Source organism: Stegodyphus dumicola, chromosome 12 (assembly GCF_044657685.1).
Source record: "Stegodyphus dumicola isolate Sdum_Otavi_A_Nest chromosome 12, ASM4465768v1".
Taxonomy (NCBI): Eukaryota; Metazoa; Arthropoda; class Arachnida; order Araneae; family Eresidae; genus Stegodyphus; species Stegodyphus dumicola.
In genome coordinates, this window is record NC_140779.1 from 103,680,408 (window position 1) to 103,708,030 (window position 27,623).

At 34.9% G+C, this 27,623-nt stretch overlaps 1 protein-coding gene across 2 annotated transcripts in view; it reads left to right on the forward strand.

Moving 5' to 3' along the window:
• ASPP (Ankyrin-repeat, SH3-domain, and Proline-rich-region containing Protein) overlaps positions 1-27,623 on the forward strand; it is an 818,500-nt gene that overhangs the window by 558,732 nt on the left and 232,145 nt on the right. The gene's annotated exons all lie outside the window — the stretch shown is intronic.

Consider the following 27,623-nt stretch of genomic DNA (forward strand, 5'->3'; position numbering starts at 1 on the left):
ATGATGATTTTTCACCACCAGAATGTGGCAAAGTCCCCAGTCGCCCTTTAAAAAGGAGAGTATGTAAGGTATTTTCTCCCTCCTTTCTACATGGCTTCGTGGTGTAATGGTAGCACACTCGGCGCATATTTTCGAGTCCCGGCGAGAGCATTGTAGAGCAAAATACCTAACGTCTCTACAAATGCTTTGGTCCTTTATTAAAGAATATAAGCAGGAAAAACTTATAACAATACATAAAATTTAAAGTCTGTTACGAATATCATTTGGAGTCATTAAAACGGTCTTGACCATTTTTTAAAATACTAATTGCGGAAAATATTTCTTTCGCTGTTCGGAGGTCCCTTTTAATAGTTTCTGAATTATGATCGCATTAGCCTTACCACCCGCGCTGTCTGTGTGGAATTCGGAACTTTAACCTTCATCCTCGGAATGAATAATTACAGACGGAATCTAAACTTTGTGGTTGAGAGGCGTGCTTCCCATCAATCCATCACTCAGATAGCCACTGACAGAACCACGTGTGATCGTGGTTGCGTATTAATCAACCACCTTCGAGTTTTTCAGAAGTCGATGAAAAGGAATTTGCTTCCCAAAACCGCACATTTAAACGATCAAAAAGCGCTTTTCCGAAAACACGGGTCAATAGGCGCGAAAAAGTTTTTTTAAAAAAGAAGAAATTTCTCTCGCTTCTGACGTGAATATAAAATTTATGGACAACTTGATCGGGCCATTTTTAATCTCCTTCGCAGCATGGGGGGATTTTAATTTCGACCATGGCTTTATTTCCATGCGAGTATGTAACGTTGTTGATATAGTTTTTTACGTCGGCTGGTAATTAATATATTAATTATTATTTATTAATGCATGTGTTGGAAATGTGAACATTTTTGGCATGCTGTGGAGTTTTCTGGGCTTTCTGGTAAGCATATAAATTTTGAAAGCGTATAATAACAGAAACCTAAACTGGGATTTCAAGAGATGTATTGAACGAGATAGTTTAAAGTAATGCTATCTGTTTCCAACTGAGCGTAATGTGTTTCTCGACGGTAAATAGATGAATGTTATTTTAACACTGCGATTAAGAAGCTGCGATGGTATGCAGCCAAAGCAGTATGTTTGTGGTAGCGGAGATGCCAAACAGAGCGACAACACACAATACCTACAAGGTAATAACGTCAGCGAGTTAAATTGGTATGCATTATAATAACATAATATGTGGTTTTAAGCGAAGGCCTTGCGCCACCACAAATATCGTCTGCGCAAACAGTTCACGTTGGCGTCTTTAATCATATTTTGTCAAACGATTTTTGGCATTTGAAAAAAAAAAAAAAAGAGATTTGCTTTAGAACACTGTGTTGTGAAATTTGTAAAAAAAAAATGTCGTTATCATTAAGTACAAGGTGTCTAAAATGGAACTAGATTAGAACGTCATTTACTTCCAGTTCTGTTGCAAACATTCAGCTACAGAATGCCACCAAATCATATGCACAGCTTTAGGTACTTATGTTGTATCATATGACACTGTGAAGGTTTGGCACTGAAAGTTCAAAAACAAGGACTATGACATTTAAGAAGCAGAGCGCTTTGACCGACCTACTGATGTTGATGAGGCCCGTCTGCAAGAACTTGTAGAAGAAGATCAGTATGCAACTACTCGAGAGCTTGTTAAGGAATTAGACGTTAGTCCCATGTCCATTAGTCGTGCCATGCATCGCATAAATTGACGTCCGAGTTCAATCGCTGGGCGTTCCACATGTGTCTGCATTCACCGGGTGGACGATCTTTTGCTACACCCACCATAAAGCCCTGACATCGCTCCTTCGAACTTCTACCAACCTGCAGCTAGATCTTGCTGATGCTATCTTCTTTTCTGCACAGAACGTCTGAGATGAGGTTGATCTGTTTTTGGACTCGCGACAACAAGTTTTTGGCACGAAGGCTTTGTAAAACTACCAAAACGTTGGCAGAAAATAATAGATTTAGATGGTTATTACTACACTGCTTTAATTTTTTTTTAACTATATTAAGAATGTTTTTTGGCAGAAAACTTTCATTACAACCAGATATTTTATTTAAGTTAGTGTTCTGGGAAAAGTCGAATTTGGTGCCTTATTTTAAACCAAGCGGCCAAGTCAGACATCCATGTAACTTTCACCCTAATCAGTACTGGTGCAATAGTAGTGTCGCATACGTTAAAGTATTATTGTTTTGGGGTATGAGCCCCTCTAAGGCATGAATTCCAAACCGTTTTATTACATGGACCTCTTCTAAAAGAAGGGTTTTCTTCATTGTGTCTTTAACATTTTAACTTATCATGTACATCATACAATATACGCATATATAATTCAAGTGCTACATAATTTGTTGTGCGTAACGAAATTGCTGTGAATTATGAATTTGCAGATAACACTGATAGCTTTAAAAGTATAGTTCGACAGTCTCAAGCGCAACACTGGTTGGCATTCTGCCAACACGCCCAAAAGAAGCGGTATTACTTGCTGCGACGTGAAAGGCCTTCTCTTCCCCGTAAAAAGCTATGCTGGAGAGAAAGAAAGTCCCCAACCTACCACCCTATTCTGAGAATAATTCGGTCCGAATGGCGCATGCGTTTTGGCGCTCATGGTCGCGGATGAGGCGGTCGAACCATAATAAATGCACATCATTTGCAGCAACATCTGTAGTTAAATTTCAAGCCTTTGAGCAGCAAATGGGAAAAAACTGCAACAAAAAAATTAGGCCGAAAATGCGCAAAGGTTTCCGGGACCCAGACACAGAAAACCGGAATTTCTAATTGCATTCCTTATCAGCTTTGTATCTGCGGTAAGTATGATTCGATTCAAAAAGACGGCTACCTTTGGAGTTCGTCTGTTAGAACTCTCGGCTGTTACAGTATTTTACATTATTTTCAGGATCTTAGGCACCAGGGATTGACAACAACTTTCAGAATCAGCAATTTGCCAGGGCGCTCTCGGATCAGTAATAGTTCCATAACGTGACTCAAGGTAACTGGAGAAATGCAAAGATTGTGCTGTAAGTTGTAGCTGTAGATTCACGCAATTTATTTCTAGACAATTAAGTCTTGAGATGCATATTCTGATTTACGAATTATCAGGGGCGTAATTTGCATCCAGTCTTTGAAGAAAATTTACATATATTGAATAACAGAGAGAAATGAGCCGTTATCTGTTAATTAGAGGAAAGCAAGCGAGGAAGTGTGACATATCCAGATGAAAGGCTGGAAAGAGTCAATAGGTTCTGGTTCTGAAGAAGTTTATTATTTCAAGTAAAATCTTATTCGATGATTGGCTGAAATGTATCTGCATTGCAGCGTTGTGTAAAATCCTATGATACGGATTAATTTGAAATGACGCAGTTCAGAATGAATACTATGAATAGTTGCTGTTTTCAGGCTAAAAAGGGGAAATACCCAAACTGAAATGAAGAATTTAAAGGGCTATTGCCAATTAAAATCAGAAAATTGCTTTACGTATTTTTATTATATATATATATACCCCCGCTGTGGACGCAAGTATGTTTCGTCTTTTTTTTTTTTTTTATTATTATTATTATTTGTTCGCTACGTTTTTATTATGTTTCTTTTAATTCTTCTCCTTAAAAAGTTTATAATTTTCAGGCTAGGAGGTGTATCCCTTAAAACTGTGTAATTTTTGGACTAATAGCTTTTTAGCTATTTATGTTAATTGTACATTTGCCTAACTATGCATTCTTGTATAGCATTTTCTTGTTTAATAGTAAACATAAAAAAAAAAAAAAAAAAAAAAAAAAAAAATTACATTTACAATTTAAATTACAAGCGCGTCGGGAAAAAAAGCGATATAATTGAAACTTACTAATTTTTTTAAGATTATTAAGTGGAATTAGTCTATTAATGAAACTACGTTTATAGTCTCAATTATTATCGTTTGACGAAACGCGCTATAGGTATTAACTTAATTCGATTTTGAGCTGCTTTTCCCTTGATAAATCTGGCTCAAACCTCGGCTTGAGCTAATTTACCATTTGTTGCAATTTTTTGTACATATTTACTGTGTATTTGAAATGTATTTAATTTTTACAAGCGCCCTTTTAAAATATTTTCTGCGTTAAAATTTCTTAATTTTTTCTAACCCTTTTTGTTTTTAAGTCATCTCGATTTGTAATTTTTACATTTAGTTCTTACGAGATAGCTTTTACTACTTTAGTATTATTTGTTGTTGTTACATGATTTTACATTTTTGCTAAAGAACTATAGTGTCAAATGTATTTTTTAGCATTAGCTTTTAAACATTCCTCTTACTCTCATATATATTAATATATATATATATATATATATGTAATGATTTCAAATGCGTAGATGAAAGCAGTGGAACTCTCAACAGCTTACGATACTGCGTAGATGACCGAGAAGACCGTAGTGGCTTGAAGGTGGCAGAGTGGAAAGCATGATGACGCAATTTAGTATCTTGAAAAATCACAATCTTTATTTTTTCCATACATATCAAATCGTCCTTTTTCAGACAAGAATTCCTAATTCCTAATTATATTTGAATACATAAATTGCAGTTCGAATTATAACGTCATCTTATGTAAGCAAGCAGCAGCAGCATGGTTTAAAAAACGTCTTGCCATCAGGAAGGTTATAGTACTTTCATAGGAAGAAGGCTGGGAGTGGGAAAGTTTCAGTTCAGAGTTTTGGTTTAGAATTAATTTGATTGGACAAGAGGTATCTGCATTAAAAAGTTACGTAAGATAGAAAACTCTGGAACCTGTCAGAAGAGATGAATTTAGGGGTAGATCATCAAATTTAGAATGTTAATTTTGAGGTCGTCAATTATTTTTTTGAAACAGCTATCATATTTTTGTTATATCTTACATATCCCCCTTCAAAAGAAAGGTTGTGTGAGCAGAGTGGAAGAAAGAGCATTAGAGCAGCAAAATGTTAAATGTTATAACTGTGAAAATACAAAACATATTGACTTTTTTTTTTAAACAAAAAATTTTTGCCATAAAAGTTTGACCGATATTTTGGCATTTCATTGAAAGTCATAAACTTTTGAATTGAATTATGAATCTCAGCATTGTATTAATTTTAAACAATAGCATATTTTAGAGTTCTGAGGTAAGAATGTCAATGAAATTTTGTAAAGTTCTTGAAATTTCCACACAGTAAAAGTTCAAATATTTACACAAAGTAAATGCTCAGATAAAAGTGTTTCTAATTTTTGTTGATGAAAATATTTCTATTAAAATACAATTCAAGATTTTACTTTCATGTTATTTAATTATGTTTTTTAGGGAAGGTATTTTAAAATATAAGAATTTTGTAACACATCATTCATAAACGCAACAAATTTTAAACTTTTCACTATTACTAAGACATTTTAAAATTTACTTATTCTTTACAAAACTTGAAGACTCCACAACTTTATCTAAATACTAGCATTTCCATCATATTGGTTTATCAGTTGAACAAACTGGTGTTTAATATTCTTCACCAGTGGCCAAAAGATGTGCCAAATTAGCAGTTACTGCAGAAAAGGCCTCCGTTCCTTCTGTAGAGGCAACTGGCCTTTTTCGAACTGCTGTCATTCCATAGGAATATTAAAAACACACTTCATTTTATGAAAAAATAAAAATACTTAGATTAAAAAATGTACTTTTTCATAAGGTGAGAGCCTTCAACGTTTATCATAAAAACATTAAAGAAATTCCTAGAATTTAAAATTTTCAAACAATAATTTCATTCTTAAAATACAATAAAAATTCAAAACAAATTCTTAAACAATAGTACAAAAATATTATTCGCATTGGAAACCTTCCCAATTTTTATCAAATTCAATAATTTCTTTTTCCCAATTCAGAAATACAAAACTACATTTTAAATAAATCATAATATTTTTGAATTATTAACATTGATCTTAAAATGATTAAAGCAAAATATTACCATCAATAAATCATAATACAATTAACTTATAAATGCAATTTTTTTAAACGTACTCAATTTTAATTTAAATCTCAATTTAAATATACTCAATTTGGAAATTAATATCACTGCCCTATCATATTTGATGACGTATGATAATATAGCATTCTTAGAATATGAAGAATTTTCCGAATAAAGCACTGAACATTCAAGAGAGCACAAAATACTATTTGGCATTTCATATTTCACTTTGATGACCTTCAAAGCACTTTGGATGTTTAATTTTCTTTCTACGCGATGATCGGAGATGCATAAACATTGTGAATATTCGAAGCGAGCAAGGAAGATAAACCATATTTCACTACGTTGGCGACACTGACCTTGATTCCGAACACTTTCGATTTTGAACTTACAGATTTACTCGATGATTTTCGAAGCACTTTTTGAATATGCCGTTAAATCCCACACCGGAAAGGAATTTGATGATTCACTGGTAGTTTGAGGCAGCAGAGTTCGAAATCCATTCGGGAAAACTTTCACCAGGTTAATCCTATCCTGACTTTTTATAAACATGTAATGATTTCAAATGCGTAGATGAAAGCAGTGGAACTCTCAACAGCTTACGGTACTGCGTAGATGACCGAGAAGACCGTAGTGGCTTGAAGGTGGCAGAGTGGAAAGCATGATGACGCAATTTAGCGCAACGTATCTTGAAAAATCACAATCTTTATTTTTTTTCCCACGCATATCAAATCATCCTTTTTCAGACAAGATGTTTCCTAATTATATTTGAATACATAAATTGCAGTTTGAGTTAAAACGTCATCTTAAGTAAGTAAGCAGCAGCAGCAGCATGGTTTAAAAAACGTCTTGCCATCAAGATAGCTATGCGGAAAAAGGGGAAGGTTATAGTCCTTTCATACGAAGAAGGCTGGGAGTGGGAAAGTTTCAGTTCAGAGTTTTGGTTTAGAATTAATTTGATTGGACAAGAGGTATCTGTATTAAAACGTTACGTAAGATAGAAAACTCTGGAACTTGTGAGAAGAGATGAATTTAGGGGTAGATCATCAAATTTAGAATGTTAATTTTGAGGTCGTCAATTATTTTTTTGAAACAGCTATCATATTTTTGTTATATCTTACACATATATATATAAAGACAATCACTAACAAAATTTTGACCGTAGATCTTTAAATTTCTGATTTAAAATATAAATACAGTGCGCTAGAAGGTAGAGACTTCCTGACCTGAACTTTAACAGGATTAAAACAAAACGCTCATAGATTGTTAATACTCCCGCCATAATGTACGCATCTTCTTTTGTTGCTTGCTTATGGCTAGTAAAGCAACGTCTCTTCGCTAAGCTTTTGTTTTCACTACCTAAAATGAAAGCTGCCTGTACAAAATGGTGGAGTGCCTATTGCACCCATAATCATGTGTGAACCAAATACTGTATACCTCCAGGATTGCTTTATCCAGTAATAAATTATGTTGAATTCAGCCGCGTCTCTCTACAAGTTCATCATTCCACTACGCAATAAACGATTGCCATCCATCACAGCTATCATCTGCAAAGTTATTTCGGCCATGACTAAAAAGTGAATTGGTTTCATTTTCCTCCAAAACTGCAACATCACACACACATATACAATAATGTAGAAATAGATGTTATGATGTAGAAATATTGCATTTCGTTGATGATGATTCGTAATAAACAGCAGCTTGGCACCCGAGGAAAATTAAACAGTTGTTTTTAATTTCAGTTAACATTTGCGGCCACAATTTAATTCCTGACACTCCAGTCGGGCCTATTCTAAGCTTTTTACATTTTTGATAGCTTTGCGGTAAGAAGAGAAGCAGCAGGCAACACTCTATCTAGGCTTAGGTACAGAAAACAAGTGCGCATGGAAGCTTACAAACAGAAAGGTTTCGGTTTAAATTCCGAATTATCTACGTTATCATTATTATGTAAAAGTCATATGATAGAATTAATTTAGAAGTGACGCCGAATGCCTAGACTTCATCAAATGCCCAAAAGAAATCCTGAATCTTATACGCAGCTACTTTCAGGATCGTTGTATACAGGTTACAACTGACAATGATGTACTCAAAGTCAAGTTGGAAAGAGGCTGTCCCGAAGTTTCCTGCTTGGGACCTACACTTTGGAATCTTGTAGGGAGCACAGCCTTTGCGCTCTATGACCAACAGCAAGGAGTGGGTGTCCAGGCGTACGCAAAAGACTTTTTATTGGTCATTTCTGGTAGCACGGACATTAAGTTAACGGCGCAAAACGCAATCAATACTTTTGCAAGCTGGGCACATCAGCACAAATTAAATATCTCAACAGATAAAACTAAACAACTGTTTATATGTAGGCATGAAGCGTGCAATAGGAATCCCAACATCAAGCTAAATTTAGTCTCTATAAAAGAGGTTACTGACCTTAAAGGTATTATAATTAACAATAGGCTTTCTTGGGTACCTCATATTAAAGAGTTTAAGCAGAAAATAAATCAGCTTAGCAATTCCATGGTTAGAACAACAGGACCTCATTGGGGCACTCCAATCACTATAGTCAAAAGCTGGTACAGAACAATATCCGAAAGATCATATTATATGAGGCTGCCATACGGGGAAGGAAGCTTACCGCCCATATGAGGAGGCAGCTTCTCACCATTCAAAGAATGCAACTTTTGAACATATGCAAATGTTACAGAACATCCCCAACTGCGGCACTGCAAGTGCTGGCGGGTATCCCTTCACTGGACCTTCTAATTGAGGGAGAATAACTATTAGTAAGGACATTGCACCTTGGAAATAACGTCTCTCTGTGGCAAAAGACATTCTAACACACAGAATAAGCGCAAGCCGATTATGCTTGGACACCCTGCAGATACAGATTTATCACCCACAATACACCTGCAATACACCCCACCAAATGAGAAAGCTCTTTATACATACTATGGCTCAAAGACGGAGAAGGTCACAGGCTGCGCCTACTGTGTACTCTAAGAAGGAGAAGTGGTTAAAACTTGGGAAAGACGACTGGCAGACAAAAATACCGTCTTTCAGGCGGAGCTTCTTGCATTAAAAGAAGCAGCCATCAATTTGGCAAAATATCAGTTAGGAATAAAGGTCAACATATATAGCGATTCTGCCTCAAGTTTGGAGTCCATCCGAGGACACAAGACAAGGAGTCCTTTGGTGCAAGATATTCAGAAAATTCTTCTAAGTATCCCACCAGATGACAGACCTATTCTGATCTGGGTTCCAGCTCATGTGGGTATTACTGGCAACGAAGCGGCGGACGTGCTTGAGAAATCTGCAGCCAATGACTCCAGTAGACTGGAAAACGCAGTAAGTGTTCCGCAGTCTTATTTTAAAAAAATCACGCTCAGTAGCCTTTTACAAGAATGACAGAAAAAAGGGGGAAAGGAAAGCACAGGGAGGAGAACCTACAAGTTCTTTCCGAAAGTTACATGCTCAATTAACACATACAGCGGAGCACAAACTCAATTCTACACTGGCCATGGTCCCTTCCCACATTATCTTAAGAGATTTGGCAAACGAGCATCGGCAAACGGCTGTAAATGTGTAGGTGATGCAGATCATTACCTCTTCAACTGCCCACAAACCGATAAACTGCATTTAAAAATGCCAAACAGTGAATGCTGGCCGCAAAGAATACCTGCGGCAACAAGCAGACGAAAACTAAAATAGAGGAGGTGATCAGGCTGTGCTCAGCAAGGTACTAAGATATTCTTCCCCTCCCTTGAAAATTGTATCTTCGCAGCATAATTTTAATAAGAAATCAAAATACTACAACAACTGAAATTTAACGCTAGAAAAATAGCTCACCCCGTAGAATAGTAAGTGCAAAACTATTGTAATGTAAGCATATTACTATTCAATTTGTATGTATTTGATAAAATAATATTGTAAAGCAGTTTAAAATGACACTGAAAATCCAGTCAATGTGTAAATGAATTAATTACAAGTTTACTTTGATTATCTCTAAAAGTATTGTAAATATGAATTCAGATAATGTTTAAATGTACCCATAACTGTCATGATTTTATGTAACTATCACATGTAAGTTGTACAAGACAATGTTTGTAATTAACATATCTATGCTTATACATAGGCCTTGTATGCCCATGTAATATTTATATTTATATTTTTACACGGAGGAAATATTCCCTTCTGCCAGGATGACTATTAACAATGTAAGACTTTTACAAGTCAGGTCAGTGGTTATCTCAGGCGGCGCTCAGTCCAGAAAAAGTTACGTATAACTATTTTTAGAATAGAAAGTGTTAAGTACCCAAATAAAAATCAGAAATTAAGGGCTATTGCTAATTTAGGTTATAATTTTGATTTACATATTTCTTACCTTACTTGGGCATATATATAGCATATATACGAGAAAGTAAAAGATAAATGTATGAGAAAATCCTGAATGAGAGTATAATATTGAAAATTAGGGTATTTATCATCGTCCATTCAAACGCTTTTAATTTATTCTTATTTTAATTAGACATTATCTAATAAAATATTTTTACATAGTCTGTTATAAAGTACATATTGCAGAAATGAATGCCAACTTAAAATTTGATAAGCAGTGAAATTCAGTTTAACCTGACATAATTCTAGAAATAATGATGAGAAAAATATAAAGCAGAAATTAAATAACAATCTGAAATCTAAATTATCATTTTTACAAGAACCGAAGTACTTAAGGTAAAACAAAATCAGCTAGTCGCTGTCTTGTAATTGAACAGCTAATAGAAAAAAAGACCAAAGAATTTCAAGCAATGCCATGCTTCCTAATTGCACTTAAAACAAGAATCGTTCTGATTAAATGTCGAGTCTTCTATCGAGAGTTAAATGGAGAGAGGGAGGGAAGTAGAAGTAGAAAGAAATCTCGATATACGATTTTATATAAATAAGAGGTAAGATCTTCATTAAAAATTCTCTTTCTCTTCCAAATTGGGTCAGATCTCCTGGATTCGCCGAGGAAAAAAAAAAAAAACAATTTCCTTTTTATATTTCGGATATTGAAAATTTGTTCTTCACAATCATTTTTGTTAGTTAGGAATTTAATTACTTAAGGGCTGCTCCTCTTGATAAAAATTTCTTTCCTTTTACTTTAAATCTAGCTTTCAAAAATTTCCATCCCATCACAGCTGACAACATTCCGTCATTTACAGCAATCATCATAATTTATTTGTTCACCTCTTGCCTTCTGTGCGTAATCGAACAGCACAGAGTTTTTCATAGTTTGAGAAATCCAGACTAAAAAGCTTAATAAATTGAAATCCGGATTCTTTTACTATTTTCCAATAATCACACTGATATAAATCCTATGTGAGCTAAGTCGAACTGTCACCTGTAAGGTAAAATAATATTTTTAAAAAACTGCATCTTTTGCTTTTAAATAGCTTAGTGTGCTCGCCTATAACAGACAGATTAAATATGAAAGATAAATATCTGACAGTTTGTTCAGCGGTACTATTTGAATGAAAAGTGAAGTAATATGTGATAAGGTGGCATAAAGGTTCTCTGTCTAGGGTGAGTGATTTCAAAGTGCAATAGTTTTCATATCAGTGGTGAAATCCTGTGCCTTTTTTAATGATTCCGGATGCAGCCTCGAAGGTCACTCCAGTGGACAAAGAGATAAAAGAAGTCTTTTCATCAGGGTCAGGAGATGGACACTTTGTTATGTATGAGTGAAAGAATTTTCCCCCACCCCTGGGAGTTCAGCGCAAGTAAACTCAGGGAGATTATAAGGTGGTTTCCGGAGAAGAGAAAAAAACTTTTCTGTTTAGAGCTATGGGCATGTTGGCTAAGAACGATCATTCCACGTGTATAAATGCATTAGAGCATTTTTCCTGTAACAAAATTCTGAAATTACGGGACTAAATATACTTAAGTCCCATATTGTCAAGGTATACAACTATTAAGGTTTTCATCTTATTAAAATTCATGTTATTGTTAAAACTTGAGTTAGAAGTTCATTTCAACCCGGTGTCACAACCCAGGGTTTGCGTAGCGTTTTCGGCCACTACACCACAAATGCAAAATCACGTTTTGAAACTTGACAACTTAATAAAAATATTAGTCATTGTTTTATAGTAGAAATCAAATAACATGGTAAACGCATCGAATCATGGCCACGCAATTTCTTTGAAAAAAAAATCTGAATAGCATATACAAATATTTCTGAATAATAGCAGTCTTTTAGTGGCAAAATGTTAAACGCTTCCAGTCATAACAGATAATATAAAATTAAATCTTACTGTTGTGTTGCGACATGAAATGAACTACTGTTTTTAATTAAAGTTGATTAAAATAATTAATGAAACATTTTAGCGGAAAATATACTTTTAACTGAAGTATAAAATGACAGTAGCTTCTTATTGTTCTTACTTCAAATGAGAAGAAAATAAGATGAGGAACCTTCTCTATATTCACATGAATTTATTGCCTGTATACTCAGACGAGCATTTCCTTTCTTCGTATTATTTCTTTTGTGTGTGTTATAGAAATTATGCTGAATACAAACGCTTTTCTTCCGATTTCATTATAAATGTTTCTGCAAATATACATAGAAAATGCAGTGTTTTCATGTTCATAGCATAAATATATCATTATAGTTTGTCATTGTATATTAAAGCAGGACTTCACACATAACATTTTAGCATACAATAGAAGGTTATACCTTTCATGGAATCAAAAACTGCATTCATTTGAAAAAGGAACTACTGTGAAAAAAATAATAGCTTCTAAAATATTGTAATATAGTCATTACAGTATGAGATCTTAACTTACTCATCAGATATGTTTAACTAGCAACTAAAACAGAAATGAAAATGCTGAAAAACCTCTCATAGCAACACCTCTGACAGTGTGATTATATCACCGGTAGTTATGTTCAGTAAGTTACACCTTCCACGAACGACAGTCCAACTAGCTACCGAGCGGTTAAGCCGCTGAACCCTGGTAGTTCAGTCCGAAGTTCGAATCCTGCGAACGGGCTGGCTGCATGAGCGTTTTCGTGGTTTTCCCCCATGTGTAGCGTGCATACGGGCCAGTTTCACTTAGAAAGTTCTCCACGAAGGTATTCCTCCCCATGGGTTGGTAGCTTGAGTGCTTTACCATAATCAAATCAACCAAACAAAACTATTCACGAAAGACGATAATCGTACAATCATGTTTAAAAAAAAAGTTAGTATCTTATCTAAAATTAGTTGCACTTCCCTTCCCTTTCCAAGAGATTTGAGAGATTTGTTTGCAATGACGCAAAATATTTTATGTTGCTGGCGAATAACTGGTGTAAGAATCTTTCGAAATGCGACCACGCCAGTGGTCGTACTGTTAAAGCATACAAGTAAGTTCGTCATGGGATCGAACCCAGTGAATGGACTTGCTCCATGGTTGGTTTTTGTAGTTTTTCCCATGCCTGCCGTGAGCCAATATTCTTAAAAAGTCATCCACGAAAGCATCCCTTCCTTTAATCAGATAACATTTCTGTGCTTTGTCATATTCATAGAACCTAATCTAAGTTTTCGAAATGCGAATACCATCAGATTTAAAGCGGGGATTGGCTTCTAGTGAAGTTATCGGTAAAAGTTACTGAAACAAGCATTTTAACGATTTATTTTTATGTAAAATTAGATATATAGAGTATGCATCTATGCAGATTGTATCATATATTTCTCAAAACCTTTGCAAAATATTTATATTCTTCTTTTTTTTTTTTTTAATTTAATTTTTCATTATACTTAAGTAATTTAATTTAATTTTTTTTCTTTTAATAGGCATCCTAAATTTTAATATTATTTACAGTTATTTACGTATTAAGTTTTCAAGAAAGTGAAAAGGTCGTGAAAACAGAACAAAAAGATCACGACAACCTCGTTTGATTAGAAAGGAGTTGCTTGAGAAAGAGTCAGTAACCATACCATAAAACTTTTTTTTCTTTTAAATTGCTGTAATTTTAACTATCAGTAATGTACATCTAAGAGAATTATAATGATATATATTTCTTGTTTATATTTTTAATCCCTCGCTCAGTCTTCTCATAACAGACAAAAATTATTTTTTTCTGAAGGTACTGTAAATTTCATGTATTGAAACAAATTATGCTGTTGGCCATCAACATTTTTTATTTAGTGTTTTCCATTCAGTGTAGGCCATCTAGTGTTTCTTCAACTCACTCTGACAGCATGGAAAGCAATTCAACCGAAACGTTTAATTTTAAAATTAAAAAAAAATCAAACTTTGATGGATTGTTAGATCACCTATTGTTTCCTATCCATTTTGGTTCAAATTTAACTTCATCGCATTGCAGGATGGTGATTCAATGTTTGAATGCTATTATATTCGCGGCTTGATTTATTATTCTGTTTACATTCCAGAGTCTTGCTTTACGTTAAGATGTTTGTGAAAAGTTTTCCAAAAATATGTTGGAATTTGGTTGCAAAAGCGTAGCAAACGTCTTTGAACTCATATGCCCAAATGACGTTTGGATTTTCTTAGAATGCTTTATATAATTTTAGAATACGTTAACTTATGTTATCGAATGAAAAGCGACTGTGGAAAACTGTAACATTATTTGTACATATTTTAGGCAAGTGCTTTTTTATTCTTAATTATATGATCTCTTCATTAGTTTCTAACTATGATAAGAAGAAAAGTAAGAAGTCTGAATTTTATCCTGCTCTCCCCCACCAAAGAAAATCACGATCTTTCGCATGCAAGAATATGAAGCTGAATCGAAAATATTGAATGTGAAGTTTAATAAAATTCTTTATTCCGATGAAAATGAAGTATGAGCGTTAGAAATTAGTTTTATTAGCTCACAAAGGACATTAGTTCCGAATGAGATATTAGTCTCGAAATGGCATTTTGCGTCCAAAGACTTAAATGCATTGTATTACTTTTCAAATTGTTGCCACCAAACATTATCGCCCTGTATTATATTAAAAGAAATTAAAATAATGAAGAATCTGCTTGAATGTATGCACGTTCTCACACTGGAAATGAACTACGGGACCTAAGCCGTCAAATTTTGAATCACGCATTTCTCCGGATCATGTGCAACTGGAAGCTAGAATGTTGAATTTTGATATTGTTTTATTAACTATTACATAATTTGTAAAACTTTAACGAATTTTTGATAAATAAACTGAACTATTTGAAAGCGAGCAGCCGACAACACTATTCGGAATTTATCTCCAGCGCTTGAGACTGTATATCGGAAATATTAAACATCTGTTTTTTTTTTTTTTTTTTTTTTTTTTAATTTTGTAATTTTGCTGCTGAATCGAATTTAATTTTTTTAAAACAGAAGTATGAACATGTGGCGTAAGCGCCATGAATGTGATGTTTCACAAATAAAATAAACACACAAAGCGCTAATAATAAAAAGACAAATAATTTTTTGTAAAGCGACCTTAGTAAGAAAACTGAACGTTGATATGATGAAATGAAGAAAGAGTGAAAAAAAATGAAAAATGTTATTCCAACACAACAGCTGCATCGGGAATTCTAAACGTATACCGCTATGCTGCTGCTAAAATTTTTGTAATTTTGCTGTTGAATTGTGTATAGCGTATGTGCGCAGAAAATGGGACTTAATAGTAAAGCGAAAACAACAAAAATGGGTTAGTGTGAGTGACTGTAACAGCAGATTGGTAGACTGGGAGCTCAGAGAAAGCGTAAAAAACCTTAATAAATCCTTTTGGGCGACCGTTAAAATCTGAAACCTTTTAATTTTTCTTTTTTTATATATAAAAATTGATTTGTTTTTAACAATTCGGTTCATTTTTTCATGACGGATATCAGATATACATTGTCTCAAAAATCGTTTTTGGAATGCTGCGTGTTTATTCTAGAAGAATTTTTTTTAATCTTTAAAAATGCAAAGAAGTAAGTTCTTGTTTTATTACTTCAATACAGTATGAACATGTGAAACATTGGGAAGAAAGGTTTTAGAAAATCTCTTTAGGAGAAAAGACATCGCATATAAACAATAATTTCCGTGGTATCAGTGTCATGTTTTACTTTATTTTTACTCGCGTGTTTTTTCCTCCTCACGTAATTTTCCCCGTACTTTTTGCAACATATGATTTAGAAACTCATGCTTTATGAAAACAAAATAAAATGTGCGCTCGGGCAGGGAAGTATTTTATATAAGTAAAAAAAAGTATTATTGAAATTTATAAATCCCTTTAAAGCACATAAAATAATAATGATAGTGTTGCTTTATGTGTATTTTTAATGTCCTGTTATGGTCATTTTAGCGGTGTCTACAAAAACCATATGAACCGTGATTTTCTCTTCCCAGTTTTCAAGAATTAAAATTAGTAGGAAAAGGGAGGGGAAGTGATTAGTTTAGTTTTGGTTTATATGATGACTACCAAGTCCACTAGGGCTACCTGTCTACCTTCCTGGAGGATTTTCTCGGGAAAAAATTGGCTCGTATACAACGAACGGACCACGAAAACAGCCAGTGGGCTCGCATGGAATCGAACCCAGGTCAGAACTATCAGCATTCAGTTGTTCGGCCGCTACTGGGTCAATGGGGAAGGTGTGTGTGTATTTAACTATGGCAAAGCACACTAGGGCTATCTGCCTAAGGGGAGGGATGCCTTCGTGGAGGACTTTCTAAGGGAAACAGGCTCGTATACACATTACACATGGGAAAAACCATGAAAACGCCCATGCAGCCAGCCCGTTCGCGGGATTCGAACCTCGAACCGAACTACCAGTGTTCAGCGACTTTACCGCTCGGCCGCTGGTGGTCGTCAATGGGGAAGGAGGTATACACGAGTAAATGGTGACGTGACACTTGTGGACACGACAACTGCGCACACGTGACATTTACGAACATCATCTTGACAGGAACATGAAGTTTTTAACAGGTGTAGCTATTTACGGACAAATGTCATTTCCGCGCAGTTTATTAAGAACATTCAAACAGTCTTACGATTTATTGACATAATTTTTCTTTCTGTACTGTATTTTAAATTTCAAACAGAATGGCTTGGAATTTGTTTATATTTAGAAATTAAGAATTAAGGTATTTGTATTATAAGACCAAATAGTATCAAATAGAAAATCTTTTGCATCCGTTTTATTTCTTTGCTTAGACGAATATTTGAGGTTTAATCTTAATACAGAACTCCAACTATCCGAATCAATTGGCACCGGACCCAATTGGATAATAAAAAATTCGGATAACTGGATTTTTTCCTAATTAATTGTATGTTAAAAATGGGAGAAAAAACATATTTTTAAAGAAAAAAAGGTTTTAATTAATTAAAAAAAGACAACACTTTTGTGTACGTGTTATATAGCGTACTGTACGGTACTTAAAAGTCATTGTTTGCTGAACTTCTCTGTCAAAATAAGCTGTTTGACGGATACCGTGCCTTTGTTAGCCAGCCGTTACTTACTTTAAATGATGAACGACCAAGCTTCTTAGCTAAAATCTTAGCTTTTTCACAAAGAATTGGACCCAAAATTGGGTTTCCCACAGAACATTGCTGGACAAACCACTTGAAAATGACTTTTTTTTTTTTTTTTTTTTTTTTTTTTTCTGCACTGAATTCTTGAAGAAATTTCATCTTCGTTTTCAAGCAGTGACGCGAAGTTTAAAATGTATGTTTGCTCTTTTTAATGTCTGAAATCGTTAATTGTCCAATACTACATTTCCGTCTTAATATTTTTCTTAAACTCTGAAAGCGATTCGGATAGTCTGAGTTCGGATAATTAGGGTTGTACTGTAGTTCAGTTAGATGAAATTAAAAGCTTGCCTTCTTTGTTATCAAAACTCACTATAGTATTAATGAAGCGGAAATACATGGGATAATTTTTCTGATGTAGTATTTGTTTCAATTTTGTAAGTCATAAGAACATAAAGAATGTATTATTTCTTTGAACAGAAATAATTTTACGAAAAAAAATATCCGTGATAAATAGCACTATTTTCAAAATTAGAGAAGAGTTAACGATACTTACATGTTATCGCAATTTACCTTAGCAGAAATCAAAGAAATTCTGACAAGTTTTAAAATGTGTCAAACTGTGGCAACCATGCCCTTCGATAAGGCAATGTCGCCATTTTCGTATGCGTTCGTATTTCTTGCATTCCAAGTTCCATCGGTTTTTATAAACAAATCGTGATATTTTTTTTTTTACCTTAATTTTAAAATATGGGAATTTGCCTTTGGAATGAATATGGGAATGGAAATGGCAATTAATATGAAATATGGGAATTTTAAAATTGTGGAATTTCCCAGCAATGGAAGAACCGGCGGTAAATTTTTTGCAGGAATACAGAAATTTGGCCGAAAATTTTCTAAAGAAAACAACATTGCCCTTTTCGTATGCGTTGTTTTTCGTTGTATTCCAAGTGTCATTGGTTTTTATAAACAAATCGTGATATTTTTTTTACTTTCAACTTAATTTTAAAATATGGACTTCCGGAATTTGCCAGCCATTGACGAAATAGCGTAAAGATTCTGCAGGAATACAAAACTTTGTCGAAGATTTTCTAAAGGGAACAATGAAGAAATGCATTCCGTAAATAACCTCTGTTGCCTAGGTTCGTACGATGCCGTTAGTACCGCAATTCACTAACGCATTTTTTTTTAAAGCAAAAACAGATCGTTGTGTTCTTAGGGGGAAGAACTGCGCGAAAAAATCTGCAGAAAGATTTGAAGAAGAATGCATTTTATTTTTTTTTTTCAATGTATCACGTAATCCTTATTTAATAATTTTAAAATTTGTATTTTTAGGAATTTCCAATAGGAATTTCTTGCAGTATCAAATTTTAGACCTCAGATAGAAAATAAAAATACATTTGATTTTTTCCCTTTTGTGTTGTTATTATTATTATCATTGTTTATATATTGTTTGATAAATAATCTATAAGTGGAACTGAAAATTTAGTTTACTTTTCTTTCTGTTTCTGCTAAAAATTTTTACAAATTTTGTTTTTAAAAAGAAACGTTTTTAGCCCGCATGCAGTTTGAGTTTGACACCATTGCTGCAGATAGTTTCTTGCTTCTGAAGTGCGAAATGTTAAAAATATCCATTTCATTTAATTTTACGGAAATCCGCTTTATGAAATTCGTTATTTTAGTTTGTGATTTCCTTGGAATTACATGGCAAATGTTGCAGTCCTTTTAAAACACACCGTACTGACTTTAAGCAAATGAAAACTGTTATTCACCACTACTTTTTAATAATTAATATTCTCTGAAGTACCCCTATCGTTGACTGAAATACTTTCTTCTTCATTGCCTGTAGAAGGAAAGAAGCTTCCCCATTATTTCTTTGCTCTATCTTTGAGTAAATGCATTCTTTCACGGGACTAATTAATCCAATTAAACCAGCGTCTATATAATTAGGAAGGTAATTATGCCATATTTATTACTTCCATTTTCATATTTGGAAGTAAGAAAATACATTCTTTACATTTTGAGTTTCATCAAAATACACAATAACTAATTTATAATTTTTTACATCTTCATTCCGGTGTTTTTTACTTAATTTGTTACTTTAAGTTTGTTTTTTTACTATTTTCTAATTCCGTGATACATTGGTTTGGTTTTAGTAGATTATGGAAACGCACACCAGGACTATCTGCTTAATAAGAGGGATGCCTTAATGGAGGACTTTCTAAAGGAAACTGGCTCGTATACATGTTATACATGGAGAGAACCACGAAAAGCCCATGCAGCAACCCATTCGCCTGGATCCGAACCAAGTCAGAACTATCAGTGTTCAGCGATTTTGCGGCTCGGCCGTTGGTGGGCTCCTGTTTGCACTTGGTGCAGTTTCCTGAAGGTCTTGGTCCGTTCTTTTCTGCTTGTGTGTGTGTGATTATGGCAAAGCCTCGAGGGCTATCTGCCTAAGGGGAGGGATGCCTTCGTGGGGGACTTTCTAAGGGAAACTGGCTCGTATACATGTTACACATGGGGAAAACCACAAAAACGCCCATGCAGCCAGCCCGTTCGCGGGATTCGAACCTCGGACCGAACTACCAGTGTTTAGCGACTTTACCGCTCGGCCGCTGGTGGGCCTCTTTTCTTCTTGATATATGGATCGAAATTATTTCCTTTTTCAAACTGAAGCAATGGCTTCCCAAACTATATGCGCATCTGTAAATAAAGCAAAATCCCTCGTAACCGACACATAATAAACCGGTAATATCAAAATACTGGCACTTTTGAAAGTCTACATTTAAATCCGAAATTTAGGCCTATAAGATTAAATAAATAAATAAATAAATGAATAAATTCGTATTTAATGGGCTGACTGTCTAAAAACGTAAATGCTGAAAACATTTGTGCTATGTTTCTGCCGCCTAACGTAATCAAACTTAGCCAATTAACGAATCAAGAAGTTATCCAGTATATGAAGATAAACTATCGATTCCTTTTTAATGCGTCCATGTGTGAACTCTGAAAGTAGCGTCCACGATTTTCAGAAACAGTTCACATTGAAGGACGCCTTATTTACTTTGTCTCTTTCCTGGAACATCACTTTATTTCGCTGTTATGTAAATTGTAGTTTGTGATCATGTTCGTAGATGACGAATCACGTGTCAAAAATTCTCTTGGTTTTAAAACACGTTCGGCGTTCGTGTCAGGCTTCTTGGATTTATTTACATATTCAGAGAAGATTAGTGTTAGTAAAGAGGAGGTGCAGACTTGGATGGATGCAGACAATCTGTTCCCATCCTACTCTCTTAAGATAACTACGAAATAATCGGACATGTACTGGGAAAGAAAGAAGATAATGTTGAGGAAATGGGGATGAAGGTGAAGACGACACACAGATCAAGAACGTTACATTGTATGAAATTGGCGAAGAATGTGCAGATGTTCATATGACTTTCCAAGAAATTGTCGTTCCGTACATGAAACGTACGTACGAGAGACTGTCTTTCTGTACATAAAGCGTACATACGAGAAGTTGTCTTTCCTTACATTTCATTATCTATGGCCGTGCACGATGTTATGAAGCTATATTGTATACATAATGAATTTTCAAAACTACAGTTACGCACTCGAAATTAGATGACGTCATACTAAGAAATTCGTAATTTTGATATGATAATAAATATTGTAATTTTAAACAGTTTTTTAATTTTACTTTTCTGAAATATAAACTTTTAATTTCATTATCATGTTTAATTTTAAATAATCTGTACGATATTTAGTATTATTTATGTAATTGGGATTGATAGATCAAAAACAATGCCGACGGACTTCGTACGCTACAATTTCTACAGACCGTATAACAAAAATAAGGAAGTAAGTTTCATAAATAAATAAATATATATATATATACTAAAGAAATATTGATTATATTATCTAATATTAATTTTAGTAGAAGTATCTAAAAAGAGTGAACAGTGGTAAAGTCGCTGAACTCTGGTAATTCGGACCGGGGCTCGAATCTCGGCGAACGGGCTGGCTGCATCGACGTTTTCATGGTTTTCCTCATGTGTAACTTGTATATGATCCAGTTTTCCTTAGAAAATCCTCCACGAAGGCATCCCTCCCCTTATGCAGATAGCCATCGAGTGCTTTGCCGTAATTAAATAAGCCAAACCATCTTTTGTTACGAAAGAATGGATTTGCTCAATCGTTGCTCCGAAACAAAATGTAGAATTGCGTGGCCAAATATAGAACTGTAATGAGCAAGTTTATTTTATTTAAAAGTTGCTTAAACCACTTTAAGTTTATAGCTTTGGCATTATGAAAAGTGGAGTTCTGCCATCTGTGTTTTAAGCCCTCCGTACCTATAATCGCAAGTGTAATTTACATATTTCGTCAGGTTATACGTATCTACATATACATCAATTATAGTTACAAATTTATATGTCATGTTGATTTTTTCCCCTCAGTAATGCTTTAGACCAGAGATTCGCAGATTTTTCCTTGCATTCAAAAATGCTTTTATTCATGGAGCCTCTGAATATTTCCTCTATAATATACAGCTTACAACATAAATATTATACAAAAAACTGCACCTACATACCTTAAAAATTGCAATAAAGTACGAAATTTACGTATTTAAAAAAGGTATTTATGATTTGAAAAATATCTATATATATAAAAGAAGTCTGTGTGTGTGTGTTTGTTCGCTAACTCAGTCACTACTATAGCTATCGTCACCAAACTTTCTACAATTCTTTCCTGGGTCCTGGAAAAGGTCGACGTCCACTTCCCCCCCCAAAAAATTAGCTAAAATCAGAGATATTAATTAAAAACCTGGAAAAACGACGAGTTTTGCCCTCATTTTTCCGAGTGGTAACAGTCTCACAAGCTGGAGATGAAAATCTCCTTAATTTCGAAAGTTGTTGCCGCTCCTCGCTTTCAAATCGTGGAGTTTGTTAATAAAAAATTTCTAAGTTTTACGATGAAATAATAATAACATTGCCAAGCGTTAAATACATTATTTCAGATTCCAAAAATTTGTAGGAAGCCATTTCGACTATTCCCATCTTTGTATGGCTTTAATCAGCCGAAATATTAATTAAAAACTCTGAAAGCGCTCATTTTCGCGCTCATTTTTTCGAGTGGCAACAGTCTCGCGCGTTGGAGTTAAAAATACTTTATTTCGAGAAGTGTTGCTTCTGCTCGCTTTCAAATCGTAGAGTTTTGCACGTTTTACAAAATCTAATATATAAATAGAACTAAATGTCTGTTTGTGTGTTTGTTTGTTCGCGTTATTGATTTCTGATCAATTATGATCCAATTTTTGCCGCATTTAATCGACTAAAATTGAATATAGATGAAATATTGGATGGAACTTGAGCTTTTATGACCGTTTGATTAGAAAGACGAAAAATCATCAAAAACTGCGTGCCATTGTTGCTGATATAATGAGAGATAATTAGCTTATTTTTCTATCGACATTTTTTATGTGGATTCCATATTGCATCAGACTGAAAAATGTATGACTATAAATTGTATTTTTTGCATCGTTATTAGAGAAGGATTACAGCGATATCGTTCTCTTACTCTCAATCTAACTTAACTGGCATCGGGTACTTCCGCTAGGGTTAAATAAATATGGGAATTTTCCCATTATATATAATAGGGGGACCGGAAATAATGTCGTTTCTGCGCATGTCGACAACAACATGCAAAGGGCAGAAGTGGAAGCAAATCCATGTCAAACACTCTTAACCATCCTTGGTCGACCATCCAAGAACATTCAAAGCAGAATGGAAAAATAAACAAAGCAGGTGTTTTGAGTCCCCCTATAATCTGTCCGAAAAGTTCAAAGCCAACCTATCCATCACATGCAACGTATTGCTTCAACGGCACCATGCAGAACCGTTTTTTGATCATTTGATTAGTGGAGACAAAAAAAAAATAAGTCCTATATGATAATCCAAAACTCAAAAGGCAGTTTTAATAGGGGTTACAAATGGTTTACATCCAGAAAAAGCGCTTCTGAGTGTTTGATGGAGTATTCGCGGAATTGTTCGTTTTGAATTGTTGAAACATGAAAAAACTGTTAATGCAGAACTTTATTGTGAGCAACTGGATCTAGTGAACCAATTTTTAATCGAAAAATGTCTGGCGATTGTCAACGGAAAAGGCGTCATTCTGCAACACGACAATGCAAGACCGCAATGTGCAAGACGAACACTGGAAAAATATAATGAATTGGGGTGGGAGGTACAGCCTCATCCACCATATTCGTCAGATATCGCACCCTCGGATTTCCATTTATTCCGATCCCTACAACATTTTCTTAGTGACAAAAAATTTGAAAATTTGGATGATGTCCAAAATGCCATCTCGAGATATTTTACTCAAAAACCAATTGATTTTTTATCGGTCAGGGGTTTAAATCGACATAAGGTCGTTCAGGGAAATCTCGACACCTTAACGAAAAATTATGAATAACTGGTTAACATTTAAGGATTTTATCATTTATTTTTACAGAAAATAATTATTCCTGTATTCGTAACACATTATGAAAATTTGGCTTAACTGAAAAACATCATAGGACATATAAATGCAATAAAAAACATAAAAGCCAGATGTCCACTTCTCCCTTAACTGCGGAAGATCTCGACAGGTATCTACGGGGCGGCAGGTACAATTCAGAACAATGGCCTTTTTTTTTTAAGAAATAAGGAATACGCACTATGGAAACGAAAGATTGACGGACTAAATACATATTAACAATGCAGCAGTATATATCCTCCCTTTTAACTATGTACATTTGTTGCATGTAAACTGAGGTATTCTCATTTTCTACACACGCCTCATGGAACCACATACTACACTCTCCAACACATTTCACCCACTTCTGTTCGCAGAGTCGTAGCTAGGGTTTTCAGCGCCCAGGGACAACTGAAGTTTTCGCGTCCCCTACTGCTTCCCAAGAATGGAAAACATTTAATTCTAAAATGCTGTAACATCAGTTTGGCGCCCCTTGGATTCTGCGCCCGGGGACAGATGCCCCCTCTTGCCCCCTCTAGCTACGCCCCTGTCTGTTCGGCAGTATCATCAAAATAGTATCTACCGCACTCGCCACAGTAATTTTCACTGTCTTCAAGATCCCTCGAGGTACTGGGTTGAGTTACTACCTGACGTCTAGCTCCCTGTGTTGGTATTTTACTGCGCAGTTGACTCCTGCATTCTGCAGATGTTATAATGGCTGTTTCTTGTTTTTTTTCCCTCCTATTCCGTACAGAGTGGTTCTGTACTACTGGTACAGGGGATAATTCCGAAAATGATGTAGAAGCTGAAGTAGTAGATGGTGATGATGACCTCTGGAGGTTATCGTCTTTCTCTACCATAATTGGAATGGTACCATTTGTAGTAGACATGAGTTCCTATTCAAACACATTGTCTTCCAAAATATCGGGATTGTATGGGTATATTCCACATTTTCGAAAGCCATTGGCAAAATTGCATGATGTAGCAGATAGCAGGCTTATCCCAAGCTTACTTGAATATTTCTGCAAAGTCTTCTTTGGTGATCCCCTTTCCTGGAAAGTGGTGAACAAAGTTCCTGCATGCCTCGTTATAAAAATGTTTCAGGCTCTTGAAATATGAAACATCAAGGGGTTGGCATTTGTGAGTGCTATGTGGAGGGAGGCATAGCATCTCAATTCCGAGCATTTACGCTTTGTCCAGTGTATCCGGATCTTTGCAGCGAGAGGCGTGTCCATCTATAATGAGTACAATTTTTCCTTGTGGTTTGTGTTTGTTCATATGGTCAAGAAATTTGTTGAAGACTTCGCTTGTCATGTATTCAGAGTCTGACGTCTCTAACGTTGACCCATTTGTTAAACCTTTGGTATAAGACGGTTTTTCCCTAACACCCATCATTATGACAAAGGGGGATGGCACTTCCTGTTGCGCTGATGCAAACCATGGCAGTAACAGTAGATCTCTTTTCTCCTGTCGTGGCGTAGTTCACATCTTTTTAGCCTTTGCCAGAAATCACTTTGCCAGGTTTGAAAATTAGCTGCAGTCCAGTTTCATCGGCATTCAAAATTCTTGCCGGTTCTTCCCACAGGTTCAACGCATCATACATTTTCCGTAAATTGTCAAAACATTTCTCCCCGTAACCTACTGTCGAAATTTCCTCGAGTTACACATTTCTATGAAAGATGGCAGGACCCTCTCCCCCCTCTGACTGGCTATAAAAACTGTTTGCGTAGACATTCATCTTCCTGAATGCCTGATCTCACTAGCCGGTCATTTGGAAATCGCCAAAAATCGAAGCTATCGTCCACATTTAACATCGTTATCAAAGCCAATCGTATACTTTATGCATCGTAAACTATGAAGAACGTACCTGACAGATTATTAATGTTTATTTTCTTGACCAGTTTCTGACTTTACAACACTTTCGATTCAAAATGACGCACTAAACGCTTAGGTTATTCCAATACAGTGGTTTTCATCTGCGACACCAGGGTGCAGACCACTCTACTAAGGGACTTTCTTAAAAAAAGTGTCGAGATATCCCTGAACGACTGTACTAGATGGCAAAAGGCTGCTGATAACCAGGGTGATTATATTATTGATTAAAAATAAAAACTTGTTACAAATTTATTCGTTTGAATTTAATGTAAGAAAGCGACATTACTTTCCGGTCCTCCTATTATTTTATACCATTTCTTTTTTAGTGCGTCATATACTTTTATATCAATAAGCAATTAATGATGAGTTTTACAATATTAAACTCACGTATTCCTCCCACTAGCTTTTTAGCCTTAGGTTCTGAAAATTTTGAAAATATTCGAATGATTTTCCCCTTCCTGTATTGTACGCAGTTTTTCCCACTGAGGCTACTTTATTGGGAAATTTGTATTCCCTTAATTATTTTTATTTTTATTCAGTGTATTCAACTTGTATTTGTATTTTGCCTTAGCATTTCATCCATTTTACTTTCCCTTACACTTACTATTTGTGCAGAGTCTTCGCTAAGCTTCTCAGATGTTGCAGGTGCTCTCACACTTAAGAAACTTTCGAAACGTGTGATTTCACTTTACTTCTGTTATTTGCGTCTCAGATTATAGTAGCCTGATGTGCTGCTGATGTGTTTGATCTTTCGAAATCGAATCTTTTGTTCGCCCCCTCCTCCTTCGTTTCTCCGATATAACTCTTTAGAACTTCATTCATGGGACGTGTCCCGTTCACTTACGATCCGTCAGATATCAGCTTCACTATCCATCAGATATTGTAATGCTAATATTACTACGTATGCGTATTGGAAGGTTTCAGAGTTATTAGGTTATTTTGACACTGGAACGTGAAAAATGTGCGCCCTCGCCGGGACTCGAACCTGGACCTCGCGAATACGTGCTGAGTGTGTTACCGTTACACTAGGACGGCATGCCGTAAGGCGGGAGAAAAATTTTGGTTCCTTCTAAAGAAATAATATTGTGACAGTTATCTATGACTACTTTTCATTTGTTATGTTCGTACTGTAACCACTTTCTTCGAAAATTAAATTACTCGCATAATATTCTCCTCCCGAATTTCAGAAGATAAAATTAGTTAAAAAAGAGGGGAAATACGCGAAGCAATACAGCATTTATTTATTTATTTATTTTTGTAAACAACGCGTTCTTCATTATACTGGTCATGCATATTCGGCTATCGCCCCCCCCCAAGTGATCCCTTGATCATCATCGATCCCCGAAGCGGTCAATACCGATCCCATTGGGAAATTATTCATTAGATCTATAAAATGAGTATTTTAAGTTTGGATATCAGAAAAACATACGAATATGATGACACACATATGCGCTCATATTTAAATAATCTGAATTAAGTTTACATTTCATTTTCCTACTTTGATTCTTCAATAAATTCATTGTGTTTTACTGCTTTAAAAGCGAACAAAAATTTTTGATCTATCTACTTGAGTGAATATGCGTAGCATGCATGCGTTCACGAGATGCTAAAGTGAAGAAAATAAATAAATAAATAAATAAATAAATAAAAATAAATAAATAAATAAATCATGTTTCTTTAATTTTACTACAGCTGCCCAATATTCATAAATATAAATGAACGCAAAATGACTGGTTGTCGACCGGCTGCTTTCAACGCTTCGCTAGAAGTGGACCAGAGTAAAAAACAAATTATTTTTGAGCAAAATGTTGCCAAATGTTGCAGCCACTCCACATACA